Below are 17902 nucleotides of genomic sequence, written 5' to 3'. Positions count from 1 at the left end.
TTTAAGTGATCACCGATCATTTGACTCCAGTCAGGCTGGAACAAATGCGTCAACTTAATAGTGCTGTATGCTCTAGATGTAATAGAGAGCACTCTAATGCACATGATCTGGGAGTGTCCACAAATTGCAGAATTCTGGTCAGCAATTCATGAGTATTTGAACCGGCGGTATGTCCCCCTGAAAATAGCCTGATGATCTATTGCAAACCAAATACTCTAAAATACTATATTGTAGGGGTGCACCGAAATTTCGGCGGCCGAAAATATTGGCCGAAAATGCACCTAATCTGTTTCTGCCGATATTTTTACATATCGGCCGGAAATAGCGGGGAGGGACTGGGAGGAGGAGCTGCGGGCCGGTGCGTTCACTGTTCTCCGGCCCCCAGCTCCAGTAGTTATAAACAGTGTGCAATTAATAAGCATTCTATTCATGAGGCCCCCTCTGCAGTATTACATTCAATACAGCCACATCCTACTCACAGGGCTGTGCTGGCTGGCCGGGCAGACGAGCGGCAGCGTCACGACTGACGTCACATGCCTGCGCCGCCTCCTTCATTCAGAAAGTAGGCCGGACACATGATGTCAGTTGTGACGCTGCCGCTCGTCTGCCCGGCCGGCCAGCATTAAGATGACAGCCCTGTGAGTAGGATGTGGCTGTATTGAATGTAATACTGCAGAGGGGGCCTCATGAATAGAATGCTTATTAATTGTACAACATTTTATAACTACTAGAGCTGGGGGCCGGAGAACAGTGAACGCACCGGCCCCCAGCTCCTCCTCCCAGTCCCTCCCCGCTATTTTCTATTAATTGTACATCGGGGGGGGGGTCTGTGGATGGCACTGTTATGGGGTGGGGGTCTGTGGATGACACTGTTATGGGGTGGGTGGGGGTCTGTGGATGGCACTGTTATGAGGTGGGGGGGTCTGTGGATGGCACTGTTATGGGGTGGGTGGGGTCTGTGGATGGCACTGTTATGGGGTGGGTGGGGGTCTGTGGATGGCACTGTTATGGGGTGGGTGGGGGTCTGTGGATGTTACTGTTATGAGGTGGGTGGGGGTCTGTGGATGGCACTGTTATGAGGTGGGGGGGTCTGTGGATGGCACTGTTATGAGGTGGGGGGGTCTGTGGATGGCACTGTTATGGGGTGGGGGGTCTTTTAAAAGTATTTGGGCAAAAAGGCAGTTTCGGTTTCGGTCAAGGGGTATCCTGAATTTTCGGTTTCGGACCAGAATTTTCATTTCGGTGCACCCCTACTATATTGACTTCTAATGTTCTATGCTAGGAAGTCTATCCTATTAAATTGGAAGCCCCCTGAAAAGCCCCCTCAATCCAACATTGGATGCAACTTATACAGGGAGTGCAGAATTATTAGGCAAGTTGTATTTTTGAGGATTAATTTTATTATTGAACAACAACCATGTTCTCAATGAACCCCAAAAACTCAATATCAAAGCTGAATATTTTTGGAAGTAGTTTTTAGTTTGTTTTTAGTTTTAGCTATTTTAGGGGGATATCTGTGTGTGCAGGTGACTATGACTGTGCATAATTATTAGGCAACTTAACAAAAAAACAAATATATACCCATTTCAATTATTTATTTTTACCAGTGAAACCAATATAACATCTCAACATTCACAAATATACATTTCTGACATTCAAAAACAAAACAAATCAGTGACCAATATAGCCACCTTTCTTTGCAAGGACACTCAAAAGCCTGCCATCCATGGATTCTGTCAGTGTTTTGATCTGTTCACCATCAACATTGCGTGCAGCAGCAACCACAGCCTCCCAGACACTGTTCAGAGAGGTGTACTGTTTTCCCTCCTTGTAACTCTCACATTTGATGATGGACCACAGGTTCTCAATGGGGTTCAGATCAGGTGAACAAGGAGGCCATGTCATTAGATTTTCTTCTTTTATACCCTTTCTTGCCAGCCACGCTGTGGAGTACTTGGACGCGTGTGATGGAGCATTGTCCTGCATGAAAATCATGTTTTTCTTGAAGGATGCAGACTTCTCCTGTACCACTGCTTGAAGAAGGTGTCTTCCAGAAACTGGCAGTAGGACTGGGAGTTGAGCTCGACTCCATCCTCAACCCGAAAAGGCCCCACAAGCTCATCTTTAATGATACCAGCCCAAACCAGTACTCCACCTCCACCTTGCTGGCGTCTGAGTCGGACTGGAGCTCTCTGCCCTTTACCAATCCAGCCACGGGACCATCCATCTGGCCCATCAAGACTCACTCTCATTTCATCAGTCCATAAAACCTTAGAAAAATCAGTCTTGAGATATTTCTTGGCCCAGTCTTGACGTTTCAGCTTGTGTGTCTTGTTCAGTGGTGGTCGTCTTTCAGCCTTTCTTACCTTGGCCATGTCTCTGAGTATTGCACACCTTGTGCTTTTGGGCACTCCAGTGATGTTGCAGCTCTGAAATATGGCCAAACTGGTGGCAAGTGGCATCTTGGCAGCTGCACGCTTGACTTTTCTCAGTTCATGGGCAGTTATTTTGCGCCTTGATTTTTCCACACACTTCTTGCGACCCTGTTGACTATTTTGAATGAAACGCTTGATTGTTCGATGATCACGCTTCAGAAGCTTTGCAATTTTAAGAGTGCTGCATCCCTCTGCAAGATATCTCACTATTTTTGACTTTTCTGAGCCTGTCAAGTCCTTCCTTTGACCCATTTTGCCAAAGGAAAGGAAGTTGCCTGCTAATTATGCACACCTGATATAGGGTGTTGATGTCATTAGACCACACCCCTTCTCATTACAGAGAAGCACATCACCTAATATGCTTAATTGGTAGTAGGCTTTCGAGCCTATACAGCTTGGAGTAAGACAACATGCATAAAGAGGATGATGTGGTCAAAATACTCATTTGCCTAATAATTCTGCACTCCCTGTAGATGAATGTATAAAATGACGACATATTTGGCTAGAAATAATCCTGAGAGAGTTGACAAAATATGGGAACTGTGGTTGACTGCTAGAACGTCGTTGATCTAAAGGAAGACGGGAGCCCGGCGGAGCTGTGTGCGGGGTATGAGAGAGTGAATGATATTACAATGTATAAGATAATTATTATGAAGCAACGGCGAAAAGGCAGCCCTGAAGGAATTACACTGCCAGACTTTTATGACATCTGTTTAATGTGCCAAACCATTGGCAACATTTTTCACTGAATTGTGTGACTCTGGTTCTTTGAAATGTTCTAAATGTTTATTTCTTTAAATGACAAATAAAAATTTAAAAGTGATCGCCGATCATGATCATTCAGGATTTTTTTTCCTTCCACATTTCCTCCTCGAATACGATGGGTCCCCACTATCCTTCCAGCTTTTAATAATGCGTTGGACAGTTCTTAACCCAATTTTAGTAGTTTCTGCAATCTCCTTAGATGTTTTCTCTGCTTGATACATGCCAATGATTTGACCCTTCTCAAGCAGACTAACATCTTTTCCATGACCACGAGATGTGTCTTTCGACATGGTTGTTTAAGAAATGAGAAGCAACTCATTTCACCAGTTGGGTTAAATAACTTATTGCCAGCTGAAAGATAATCGCCCATGCAGTAATTATCCAATAGGAGGCTCATAACTATTTGCTTAGTTTAATCCAGGTGGTGACTTTTTTTTTGGACAGGCAGTGTATATTTGAGTGGTAGCATGCGACAAGGTTTTTATATGCTTCCCATTCATTCAACGCAGTTTCTGCTCGAACATAGGGCATGCTGCTTCTTTTTTCCACCCAGGAGGAAAAAAAAAGTGCTACTTCCCAATGAAATGAATGTGAGGCTGTTCTGAGGTGTTCTTTTGAAGCTGATTTTGAGTCCAAAATCGGCACCAAAAAAACTTTTGAACTGTCGCGCCATATGGATCCATTCGAGATGGCTTTTTCTGCGACTGTCGCGTCGCAGCATGTTGCATTGCATCACCATAGACTATCATTATAAAAATTGTTGCGCGGCATTGGTGGGACAAATTGTTGCGCGACAAATGTTGCAGTGTAGTTGAGCCCTATCTGTCGCGAAACACATGTTGTCGTGTAGACCTAGCCTAATGGTACCAACACACAAGTTACAAACAGAAATTCTGTAGTTTCCACACCAAAATCCACATTACTTGCTATTTTTGTTGCAGATTTGATACGGTTTTGCTGCAGAACTTACCCTTGCATTGCAAAGGATGAAATCTGCACAAAGGATTGATATAGTGCAGATTTCAAAATCTGCACAGCAGATCAATTTTAGCAAGAAAAGTCTACATGAGATTTGGCTAGTTTCATTCACTTTGCGGGTATTGTTTTACGTTTCAGTTTTCCACATTGGAAAAACCGCACATAATCCACAACAAGTTTCTCTGCATCTCTTAGGGCAGAGCTATTGACATTATTTCTATTTAAAGACCTGCATCCTGAAAGACACAGAAGTGTTTGCAGTGTCAGCGCTTTCTCTCTTCCTTTCCCTGATCCTCCAAAACCAGTGGAAGAAGCAGAATAATATTGGCAATTGCCTATCAGCCAAGGGAGAGATTTACTAATGAAAATGCTCTGGAATTCTGGCTCAGTTTGCATGAAACACTGGCATATGTGCTTTGCAAAACAAATGATACATTTCTCAACTCATCTGACAAGGAAGTATAGTGGTGGAAGTTTAAACTAGACAGTGGTGATGCTCCAAATTTATCATCCAGTATCGGCCACTGTAATAAATCTAGTGCCGTTTAACCCCTCAAAGAAGATATGCCTTGACTGATGTATAAAATGAAAATCTCTAGCTAAGGGCTCGTGCACACACCCTGTGTTTTGTGGTCGAGTGCCTTCCGCATTTTGCAGAGTGGAAGGGCTGGCCCCTAATAGGACAGTTCTATCTTTTGTCTGTAATGCGGACAATAATGGCACATGTGGACATACAGACACGGAATTCACATGGAGTCATTTCCATTGTTTTTCTGGCCCCATTGAAGTGAATAGTTCCGCATACGGGCCGCAAAAAAAAATCCCCACTCACTGTTCCAATATTTCTGCTGGGTATATTTCAGGTTGGCAGCGCAAGGGACATTTCCTTTCTGCTGCAAGTCTCCCTATCACACCTCAGGATTGTGCCCTTTCTGCTGTCACTTATTCCATCTAACTGCAACAGCTTCTAACAGAAGATACGTGCGACCACCTCATTGAGGTGGGTAAGAAATAATGAAAAGTACAAACCGCAGGTGGTGCTATACTGATGATACCTTTTATTAAATAGCTCAGTGGCGGTACAAATGCAAAAGTATTCAGATCCAGGTACTGGTTTGAAAAATGTAGGCTATTTTTTGTGGCACATCCCCATTTAAGTGTGTATCAGTTGTAGTCTCTGGACACAATCTGGTATGTTCCTATTCACAAACATAACAAGGTGTTTTTTTTTTGTAATCAGATAATTTTTTATTAATCAAGTATAATAAACTTTTTCTGACAGTACATTGTCTCTTCTATAATTATACAGAATGTAAAAAGATACATTCTCAGAAGACACCATCATCAAACGACAAAGCGATCTTAGCAGTATACAATGTACACAATCAAGAGCAAATACTTACAAATTCTAGACACAAAACATAGGCAGCACCTCATTCCAGTATCTACCTATCCCTAGACGAGACCAAAGCATATGCACCAGGTCCGCTCCCTCCTCCGAACACTTAGGACACTTGTCATCAGGACTAACACCAATCCTCCGTAAAAATACAGGCGTTTTGTATACTCTGTGGATGATAAAGAGTTGTGACAATTTACCCTGCTCACTTAAGGACACCTTGGGAACTGCCTCCAATATGTCCTCCCACTGATCTTTAGAAATGGCCCCCCAAGTCGCCCTTCCATTTCATCATCCGCATTCAGAGGGAACCCAGCTAAAAACTTGTCCAGCAATCTTATTGAACCATAAAAACTTGTCCAGCAATAGAGTAAACACCTGCAATATCAATCCTCTCTTCCCCCCTTCGGCAGAATGAGCTTATGTACCATCTTGGCTATGACACATCCCTTCCTCACCGTGACATCGTAGGCGTGCCTCAGTTGTAGATACTGATAGAACCAAACCTTGGGGACCTTAAATTCTTGCTGCAGCCCCTGAAATTATTTGAACACGTCACTCTCTAGCAGTAGACCTATCCTCATCCCCTCATGAGATTCCCAGTTCCGAAGTCCTGACAGAGACTTGAACTCTGGCAATAAGTTGTTATTCCATATTGGGGACAGCTCTCCAACTCCTCCCACACCTCTAAGCTGCTTAACTTTCGCCCATACCGTCTTCATAAGCTCGATAAGCAGGGCCTTCTCCCTCCCCACATGCATACCCGCTCCCTCCAGTATACAGGTCCTTCTAAAAAAAATAGCATATTGTGATAAAGTTCATTATTTTCTGTAATGTACTGATAAACATTAGACTTTCATATATTTTAGATTCATTACACACAACTGAAGTATTTCAAGCCTTTTATTGTTTTAATATTGATGATTTTGGCATACAGCTCATGAAAACCCCAAATTCCTATCTAAAAAAATTAGCATATTTCATCCAACCAATAAAAGAAAAGTGTTTTTAATAGAAAAAAAGTAAACCTTCAAATAATTATGTTCAGTTATGCACTCAATACTTGGTCGGGAATCCTTTTGCAGAAATGACTGCTTCAATGCGGTGTGGCATGGGGGCAATCAGCCTGTGGCACTGCTGAGGTGTTATGGAGACCCAGGATGCTTCGATAGCGGCCTTAAGCTCATCCAGAGTGTTGGGTCTTGAGTCTCTCAACTTTCTCTTCCCAATATCCCACAGATTCTCTATGGGGTTCAGGTCAGGAGAGTTGGCAGGCCAATTGAGCACAGTAATACCATGGTCAGTAAACCATTTACCAGTGGTTTTGGCACTGTGAGCAGGTGCCAGGTTGTGCTGAAAAATGAAATCTTCATCTCCGTAAAGCTTTTCAGCAGATGGAAGCATGAAGTGCTCCAAAATCTCCTGATAGCTAGCTGCATTGACCCTGCCCTTGATAAAACACAGTGGACCAACACCAGCAGCTGACATGGCACCCCAGACCAATCACTGACTGTGGGTACTTGACACTGGACTTCAGGCATTTTGGCATTTCCCTCTCCCCAGTCTTCCTCCAGACTCTGGCACCTTGATTTCCGAATGACATGCAACAGTCCAGTGCTGCTTCTCTGTAGCCCAGGTCAGGCGCTTCTGCCGCTGTTTCTGGTTCAAAAGTGGCTTGACCTGGGGAATGCGGCACCTGTAGCCCATTTCCTGCACACGCCTGTACACGGTGGCTCTGGATGTTTCTACTCCAGACTCAGTCCACTGCTTCCGCAGGTCCCCCAAGGTCTGGAATCTGTCCTTCTCTACAATCTTCCTCAGGGTCCGGTCACCTCTTCTCGTTGTGCAGCGTTTTCTGCCACACTTTTTCCTTCCCACAGACTTCCCACTGAGGTGCCTTGATACAGCACTCTGGGAACAGCCTATTCGTTCAGAAATTTCTTTCTGTGTCTTACCCTCTTGCTTGAGGGTGTCAATGATGGCCTTCTGGACAGCAGTCAGGTCGGCAGTCTTACCCATGATTGCGGTTTTGAGTAATGAACCAGGCTGGGAGTTTTTAAAAGCCTCAGGAATCTTTTGCAGGTGTTTATAGTTAATTAGTTGATTCAGATGATTAGGTTAATAGCTCGTTTAGAGAACCTTTTCATGATATGCTAATTTTTTTAGATAGGAATTTTGGGTTTTCATGAGCTGTATGCCAAAATCATCAATATTAAAACAATAAAAGGCTTGAACTACTTCAGTTGTGTGTAATGAATCTAAAATATATGAAAGTCTAATGTTTATCAGTACATTACAGAAAATAATGAACTTTATCACAATATGCTAATTTTTTTAGAAGGACCTGTACACATAAGGTCCCGACTGCCCAGCCAGTGCTGCAGTATCCTACCTGTCATGTCCGGCAACTGAAAATCTATCCAGCCCTTAAAGTGCTGACACTGAGATGCCCAAAAATAAATCCATGCATTCAGAACTGCCAAACCTCCCTCCGTCTTAGGGTACTGCAATGTTTCCAATTTAATCCTTGCTCGACCACATTTCCAAATAAGGTCTCTGAACATAGAATGTATCCTCCTAAACCTATCCAAAGGGATCCACACAGGGGCATTGTTAAGTACATAAAGTAGCTGAGGCATCATTACCATCTTTAAAAGATTCACTCTACCCACTACAGATAGAAAGAGCCTGCACCAAGTCCTTACCTTAAGTCTAAAAGTGGCTAGTAAAGGAGTCAAATTCAATTCTTCAAAATCCGACAATCTAGGTGTTATATACAGCCCCAGATATTTGAATTTATCCACCCAGGGCACCGTACTGCTTACCTGCTCGACCGATGGAACCTGGCCATCTACCGACATCAGAGCAGACTTTTGCCAAGTAATCGTAAGTCCAGAGAAACTCCTGAACCGATCAATTATAGACATGGCCGCATCCAGAGATGTCGCAGTATCGCCCAGGAACAGCAAGGTGTCATCAGCGTACATAGCTACTTTGTTCTGCACCATACCATATCTGAACCCCACAATATGAGGTGACAGGCGTAATAAAGCTGCTAGTGGCTCAATAGCTAAGGCAAATAGCAAAGGCGATAGTGGGCATCCCTGTCTGGTACCTCTAGCCAGAGTAAAGCTATCCGACAACCCCCCCCCATTGGCTCTAATGCGCTCCTTAGGGCTCGAGTATAACACCTGTACCCATTGGATAAAACGTGCGCCAAAGCCCATAGCCCTCAGAATCCCCCACAGATAGTTCCACTCTACACTATCAAACGCCTTAGCGGCATCAAGCGCTAGCAGGGCCCTGTCTCGACAATTATCCGCCAGAAGATTCAGACTGGCAAACAATCTACGGATGTTTATAGCAGTTGACTTCCCAGGCATGAAGCCTGTCTGATCTGGGTGCACAATGGTCAGAATCACCCTGGACAACCTGTTCGCCAACACCTTTGCTAGGAGCTTTACATCCGCTGTTAAAAGCGAAATCGGTCTATAGGAGTCTGGTAATTTGGGATCTTTTCCAGACTTGGTATGACTACTATTATAGCCTCCTGCATAGAGTGTGGTAGCGAACCCGTCTCCAGAGAATGTTCGAGCACCTTAAGTAATTCGGGGAGGAGTACCCCCTGTAACTTTTTATATACCTCCACCGGTAAACCATCCGCCCCCAGGGCCTTACCATTCGCCATGTCCCCAAGCGCTGCCTCCAATTCCTCAAGTGAAATTGGCTCTTCTAATCTCTCCCTATCCTCATCTGACAACACCGACAACTGCGCCTCCGCTAAAAAGGCAGTCAAAGCGTCCTCAGAGCTAGAGACAGTAGATGCGTATAGGGACACATAGAAATCTTTAAGTATATCTAATATTCCCTTTGTGTCCTGCCTAATATTTCCAGTCTCATCTCTCAGTTCCTGTATACAAGAGGATCCCCGCTGAGCCTGAGAAACAACTGACAAGTAGATGACCTACCCTCTCACCCTCCTCAAAAGATCGTTGTTTATAGAAAGTACACTTTCGCTCTACAGCCGGCAGAAGGTGACACCTCAACTGCTCCTGAGCTACCGCCAGTGCTTCACTATTAACTAAGGAAGGGGATCTACCAAAAACCCGTTCAGCTTCCACCACCTGTACATGCGCTTTCACGTCCGCCTCTCTAGACTTGGATTTGTGCTTACTAATCTCTTTTATCAACACTCCCCTTAAGAACGCTTTCATAGCATCCCAGACTCCGTGTATTGAGGCCGTCCCTACATTAATAGCAAAATATTCCCTGACCGCCAGTGAAACCTCAGGACAAGTCTCCCAGTATATTTAACCAATGCGGGTTACATTTCCACAACCTCGGTCCCTGCCTGAGCGCCCCCAGGCATATGTCAACCTGCAGCAGGGAATGATCAGACAACGACCGAGGGTGATAGGTAACTCCCCGAATCAGTGGCAACATAATGTCATTAACAAGAGCCAGGTCTATGCGTGATAATGAATGATGCGTAGCAGATCTGCACGAATATTCGCGACTACCCTGTTTGCGTACTCTCCACACATCCAGCAAACCAGTTTCAGTCATAATATTCTTCAAATATACACTCCCCGGTGATCCACCTAACCCCGCCACCCGACATCTATCTAGGGCAGTGTTTCCCAACCAGTGTGCCTCCAGCTGTTGCAAAACTACAACTCCCAGCATGCCCGGACAGTCTTTGGTTGTGCGGGCATGCTGGGAGTTGTAGTTTTTCAACAGCTGGAGGCACACTGGTTGGGAAACACTGATCTAGGGAATCATCAAGTGTACAATTGAAGTCTCCCACTAGTAGCCATGGGAATCCAGGGAAGTCCGCCACAAAGGTCATAATTGCCCGTACCAAAGGAGAAGCAAATGGTGGAGGCACGTACACTGACACCAACACCACCTGGATCCCATCAATCTTACACACAATACAGACAAACCTGCCCTCAGCATCCACACACTGCTGTACATGTTCATACCTAATAGTGGGTGCTGCCCGGACAAGGAATTGCGGACCCCCACTTCCGGGTCCGCAATTCCGTTCCCCGCAATTGCGGTCAAGAATAGGCATATTCTATAGTGCCGACAATGTGCAGTCCGCAAAATAGTCGGCATAAAATCTGGCAGTCTAATATACCCTTAAAGAGGACCTTTCACTAGAATAAAAAATCTGAACTATACAGACATGGAGAGCGGCGCTCATTCTCCCATGCTGTAGCGCTGGCCAATCGCAGCGCTCAGCTCATAGCCAGCTATGAGCTGAGCGCTGCGATTGGCCAGCGCTACAGCATGGGAGAATGAGACGCCGGCAGGTTCCACTGGGTGGAGCCTAACTGTGAAGATACCGGAGGCTATACCGGGAGAACGGAGCGCGACCCAGGTATAACAGTAATTGCAGGGAGATCCCTGGGCGCCGCTCTCCATGTCTGTATAGTTAGTTTAGATTTTTTATTCTAGTGAAAGGTCTTCTTTAAGGGTCCTTTTACATGGACCAATATGTCAGGCAATTATTGGGAATGAACTAAATGTTCCTGATAATTGGCTGATCGTCAGCAGACCTGAGGGCTGTGTTTACATGGGGACAAGTGATCACCACACAGGAATTATAATTTTTAGTTCTGGCAAAACGACATTATCACCCAATGAATGTGCATCTGCTCATCCTGGATTATCGATCTGATTAGTCCATGTAAAAGGATTCTAAATGTATACATAGCTGTCAGTCGCTAATAACACCTCCCCCGTGAACAATGAAATTAGAAGAGATGTAAATGTATAAATTACATTAATCTATTTCCAGAAAACTATGAGGGTCATTAATTAATGCCCACTGCACTGACGTGGATCCAACAAAGTTATGTAGAGGAACTAGCCTCTACATAACTTTGGCACATCCACCAGAGGTCTAAATCTTTGCCAGCTTTCTTGCCGGCGTAGATTTAGAACATTTCCTACACCTAAAACAGGTGTAGAAAATAATAAATAAGATGGGCCTGCCAGGCCGCCCACGCCGCGTCCCCTTTTGTTAGAACTGGCGTGAGCAAGGAAAAGTCGCAAATTGCGGCACAAATAAACTTTGCACTGCAATCTGTGACAGATATATGCCAGAAAACTGCCATATATCTGATAGTAAATGACCCCCTATATATATCAAAATGCTCAGCTCCTCCTGCTCTATGACATGCTGCATGCAGATTACAATGCATTTTCTTGTGACAAGTCCTCTTAAAGAGTCAACCAAAAATGTTAGGCCGTGTTCACACAGTAAAATACAGTCCTGATCAAAAATTTAAGACCACTTGAAAAATGTCTAAAAATCATATTTAGCATGGCTGGATCTTACCAAGGTTCCAAGTAGAGCTTCAACATGCAACAAGAAGAAATGGGAGTGAGACAAAAGATTTTTTGAGCATTCAATTTAATGATAACAATGAATAAACTGAAACAGGCTGTTTTTCAGCTGATCAAAAGTTTAGGACCACACCTCCAAAAAAAATAAAAAATTAACCACCCCCCAAAACAGAAATCCAACTTCCAAACATGAACTCAGTAATGAGTAGCTCCGCCGTTATTGTTCATCACTTCCAAAATTTGTTTCGGCATGCTTGATGCAAGCGTTTCCATGAGGTGAGTGGGAACATTTCTCCAAGTGGTGAAGACGGCCGCACGAAGGCCATCTACTGTCTGGAACTGTTGTCCATTTTTGTAAACTCCCCTTGCCATCCATCCCCAAAGGTTCTCAATTGGATTTAGATCAGGGGAACACGCAGGATGGGCCAAAAGAGTGATGTTATTCTCCTGGAAGAAGCCCCTTGTCCTGCGGGCATTGTGTACTGTAGCATTGTCCTGTTGAAAACCCCAGTCGTTACCATACGACAAGGGCCCTCAGTCATGAGGAATGCTCTCTGCAACATCTGGACATAGCCAGCGGCGTTTGACGCCCCTGCACTTCCTGAAGCTCCATTGTTCCACTGAAGGAAAAAGCACCCCAGACCATTATGGCGCCCCCTCCACTGTGGGTCTTCCACTTGACTTTTTTGTTCCATGACCCTCAGGATCATTTAAGAATTTAAGAAATTCCAAATGACTGTCTTAGGCTACTTTCACACTTGCGTTCGGAGCGGATCCGTCTGGTGTCTGCACAGACGGATCCGCTCCTATAATGCAAACGATGGGATCCGTTTAGAACGGATCCGTCTGCATTATCTTTCAGCAAAAATTCTAAGTCTGAAAGTTAGTCAGACGGATCCGTCCAGACTTTGCATGGAAAGTCAATGGGGGACGGATCCGTTTGAAATTGCACCATATTGTGTCAATGTCAAACGGATCCGTCCCCATTGACTTACATTGTAAGTCTGGACGGATCCATTTGGCTCCACACGGCAGCAGGCGGGACACCCGAACGCTGCAAGCTGCATTTGGGTGTCCGCCTGCTGAGCGGAACGGAGGTCAAACGGTGCCAGACTGAGGCATTCTGAGCGGATCCGCATCCACTCAGAATGTATTGGGGCCATACGGATCCGTTCGGGGCCGCTTGTTAGAGCCTTCAAACGGAACTCACAAGCGGAACCCTGAACGCAAGTGTGAAAGTAGCCTTACTGCGTCCCACCTCAGCAGCGATGGCGCGCTGTGAGAGACCCTGCTTATGCAGTTCAACAACCCGACCACGTTCAAAAAGGGAGAGTTTTTTTGCCTTTGCCATCACAACGTGTGACTGACTACCTGAAGGAAAATGACAATGAATCCACATCTTTACACAGATTTGGCCTTTTAAAGGCATGTGGTCCTAAACTTTGGATCAGCCGAAAAACAGCCAGTTTATTCGTTGTTTTCATTAAATTGAATGCTCCAAAAATGTTTTGTCTCACTCCCATTTCTTCTTGTTGCATGTTGAAGGTCTACTTAGAACCTTGGTAAGATCCAGCCATGCTAAATAGGATTTTTTCAAGTGGTCTTAAACTTTTGATCACTACTGTACATGTCAGAAATTTGAGTTGTATTTGCAGTGGAATCTGTAGCAGAGGTAGACACACTGACTTGTGGATTTTTGCCATGGATTTATATATGTCATGTATGGTTCCATCTGTGTGTTATCACCATACAATGGAGGTTAAACTGGCTCTGTCACCCGGATCAACCCTATACAACCAGGCATATAGCTTGATCGTGTTGCTGACGCTGATTAAAACCGATACCTACAGTCATGTGAAAAAATTAGGACACCCTTTGAAAGCATGTGGTTTTTTGTAACATTTTTAATAAAAGGTTATTTCATCTCCGTTTCAACAATACAGAGAGATTAAAGTAATCCAACTAAACAAAGAAAACTGAAGAAAAGTCTTTTCAAGATCTTCTGTAAATGTCATTCTACAAAAATGCCTATTCTAACTGAGGAAAAAGATAGGACACCCTCACATGTATTCCCTCTTAAATTGGCTCAGATCTCACACAGGTATATCACACCAGGTGCACATAATTAGTAGATCGTTACTCTGCATGTTGAATGAGGCTTGCCCTATTTAAACCTCAGACATTTAGTTTGGTGTGCTCCTGACTGTTGAAGTGAGAGTGAGCACCATGGTGAGAGCAAAAGAGCTGTCAGAGGACTTCAGAAAAAAGATTGTAGCAGCCTATGAGTCTGGGAAGGGATTTAAAAAGATCTCAAAAGATTTTGAAATCAGCCATTCCACTGTCCGTAAGATAGTCTACAAGTGGAGGGCTTTCAAAACAACTGCCAACATGCCCAGGACTGGTCGCCCCAGCAAGTTCACCCCAAGAGCAGACCGCAAGATGCTAAAAGAGGTCTCCAAAAACCCTAAAGTGTCATCTCGAGAACTACAGCAGGCTCTGGCTACTGTTGATGTAGAAGTACATGCCTCTACAATCAGAAAGAGACTGTACAAGTTTAACTTGCATGGGAGGTGTGCAAGGAGGAAACCTTTGCTTTCCAAGAGAAACATCGAGGCCAGACTGACATTTGCCAGAGATAAAGTTGACAAAGACCAGGACTTCTGGAATAATGTTCTTTGGACAGATGAGTCTAAAATTGAATTATTTGGACACAACAGCAGAGGACATGTTTGGCGTAAACCAAACACAGCATTCCAAGAAAATAACCTCATACCAACTGTGAAGCATGGAGGTGGAAGTGTCATGGTTTGGGGCTGCTTTGCTGCAGCAGGACCTGGTCAGCTCACCATCATAGAATCCACGATGAATTCTACTGTGTATCAGAAGGTGCTTGAAGAACATGTGAGACCATCAGTTAGAAAATTAAAGCTGAAGCGGAACTGGACCATGCAACATGACAATGACCCAAAACATACTAGTAAATCAACCAAAGATTGGCTGAAAAAGAAGAAATGGAGAGTCCTGGAATGGCCAAGTCAAAGTCCAGATTTGAATCCCATTGAGATGCTGTGGGGTGACTTGAAAAGGGCTGTACGTGCAAGAAACCCCTCAAACATCTCACAGCTGAAAAAGTTCTGCATTGAGGAGTGGGGTAAAATTTCCTCAGACCGATATCGAAGACTGGTAGATGGCTACAAGAACCGTCTCACTGCAGTTATTTCAGCCAAAGGAGGTAACACTCGCTATTAGGGGCAAGGGTGTCCTATCTTTTTCCTCAGTTAGAATTGGCATTTTTGTAGAATGACATTTACAGAAGATCTTGAAAAGACTTTTCTTCAGTTTTCTTTGTTTAGTTGGATTACTTTAATCTCTCTGTATTGTTGAAACGGAGATGAAATAACCTTTTATTAAAAATGTTACAAAAAACCACATGCTTTCAAAGGGTGTCCTAATTTTTTCACATGACTGTATCTTTTAGCTGTAGGTAGTAGCGTTGTGGAGACATCTTAACTTTTATAAATATGCTAATGAGTTATTGGAGCTCCAGGAGGCGGGTTTATGCCATTTGAGCACCGCTCCAGCGACGCCCCTGGTCTTCCATACTGAGGCCCCTCTCCTTCAAATCACGCCCCTCTCTTTAGATTGACAGCCTGTGCACTTGCTGTCACATCACACTATAGGCAAAAGGACCTGCCTGTCTGTTAGCCGGGACCATGGGAGCGCACATAGGCTAGTGCTTTTTCCTATAGTGTGTAAGCACGACCACCACTGATGGATGCGTGGTCATAACCATGGAAACGAGCAGTGTATAATGTGATGGAAAAATTTATCAAGCCATCAAAGGAGACAATATGGACCATCACAATACTTTAGTAAGTGCCTTGTATTAACTTTGTCTACTTAATAAATGCTATTTGCTGAAGTGAGACAACCCCGTTAAGTTGACTGTACACTTGTCTGTCAGTTGAACCCACCAGTTTCGGTGAAACCAGTGAACTTTCTGACATTGGCAGATGTTGGTGTAGAGAAAGATCAAGCTGTTGGATTCGAACATCCTTTTGTTCTTAGGAAGATAAGCCACCACAAAACGTGGTTTACTCCGCACACACTCAGCTGTGCATGTGTATGGAATAGTTAAAAGACATGCCAAAGCTTGTGTAGATTTCATATTTTTTACTTTAGGGCAGTCCACAAAGCACCAAATGAATTATGTAATGTTCAATACATTTGGAGTATTTTGCTCCAACAATCTATATATTTTTTATTTTTTTAGACTAGCGTAGGAAATACTAGTTTTAATCAATATGAACCAAATTCTTATATTTTTTTTGGTTCGCCTTGTAATAAAAGCGTACCAGCGTATATTACTATTTAAACTACTATTTGTAGGGATGCTGAGCAGATTACAATTTAACTGGACTCTGCCGGCCTTCCACCTCTGGGCACTTATAAACAATACCAGTAAATGAATATGGCTGTCTCACAGTCGCATTAATACATTTAATCACCATTTAAAAATATATGTAATTCATAAAATACATTCCAGAATGTTATAACAATACTAAAACAAAATATAACGCTGTCACTTTAATAATAACAATAACATGCGGAGCTCACACATGTACTCTCATAGGTGACGGTCCTGGTGGCTTTATTATAATATATATCCAATATTTCTTCTATTCAAGATGTTTGCTAAGTGCCAGAGTTTTTCCTCACTATATGTCCTCTTTATAGAGCACCAGTTCACACAGCAGTCTTTCTATTGTTAGGAATGTTGCGCTGCAATAGCGCTGAACGTTCTATCCAGTAGGTATAAAATGATGTGCGATAGGCCTCATGCACACGGCCGTTGTTTTGGTCCGCATCCGAGCCGCAGTTTTGGCGGCTCGGATGTGGACCCATTCACTTCAATGGGGCCCCAAAAGATGTGGACAGCACTCCGTGTGCTGTCCGCATCTGTTGCTCCGTTCCGTGGCCCCCCCCAAAAAAAAAATATCCTGTCCTATTCTTGTCCGCGCTTTGCGGACAAGAATAGGCAGTTATATTGAAGGCTGTCCGTGCCGTTCCGCAAATTGTGGCACGCGCACTGGACGCCATCCGTGTTTTGCAGATCCACGATTTGTGGACAGCGAAACACACCGCGGTCGTGTGCATGTGGCTGTCCTATATCAGTATCCTCTTGTATTTCAGATGCATACACACTTCCAATGCTGCTGTAAATGGGAGATAGATATCGCTTACCAATCTCGGCGTTTATAATCATTTTGCCACGGAAGAAGGAACAGAGTTTCCGAAATGCGTCTGGCTTCATCTATTGCAAATATATCCTGGATACCAGTGTCGGACTGGGGTACTTAGGGCCCACCAGTGTAATTCATTCTGGGGGCCCACCTTAGGGCTCCTGCACACTAACTTATTTTTTTCCATGTCTGTACCGTTCACTTCACTTCAATGTGGCTGCAAAAAAACACTCCGTGTGCATTCCGTGTCTGTATGTCCGCATGGCCGTTCTGCTAAATGATAGAACATGTCCTGTTATTGTCAGCATTACAGACAAGGATAGGACTGTTCTATAAGAGGCCGGCTGTTCTGTTCCGCATAATGTGGAATGCACACACCCAGTATCCAGGTTTTGCGGATCCGCAATTTGCAGACTGCAAAACATCCAACAGTCGTGTTCATGAGCACTTACAGTGATAACAGAAATATTAAAGAGTATGATGGCAGACATTCCCAGAAAAATGCACAAACATACATGTGGCAGAATTTACACATATACGGATATCCTGCACTTAAGTCAGTCAGAAACTAGACACATGCAGCGCACACCAATCACTCATTGGACACATGGCACACAAGACACTTATACATGGGTCACATGCCACTGATGCATATGTCACATACTGCACATACACCACTGATACATAGAACATGTACAGCACACACCAATCACACATAGGAAACA

The sequence above is a fragment of the Bufo gargarizans genome, chromosome 2, assembly GCF_014858855.1.
Source record: "Bufo gargarizans isolate SCDJY-AF-19 chromosome 2, ASM1485885v1, whole genome shotgun sequence".
NCBI lineage: Eukaryota > Metazoa > Chordata > Amphibia > Anura > Bufonidae > Bufo > Bufo gargarizans.
Note: the sequence above shows the minus strand (reverse complement) of the source record.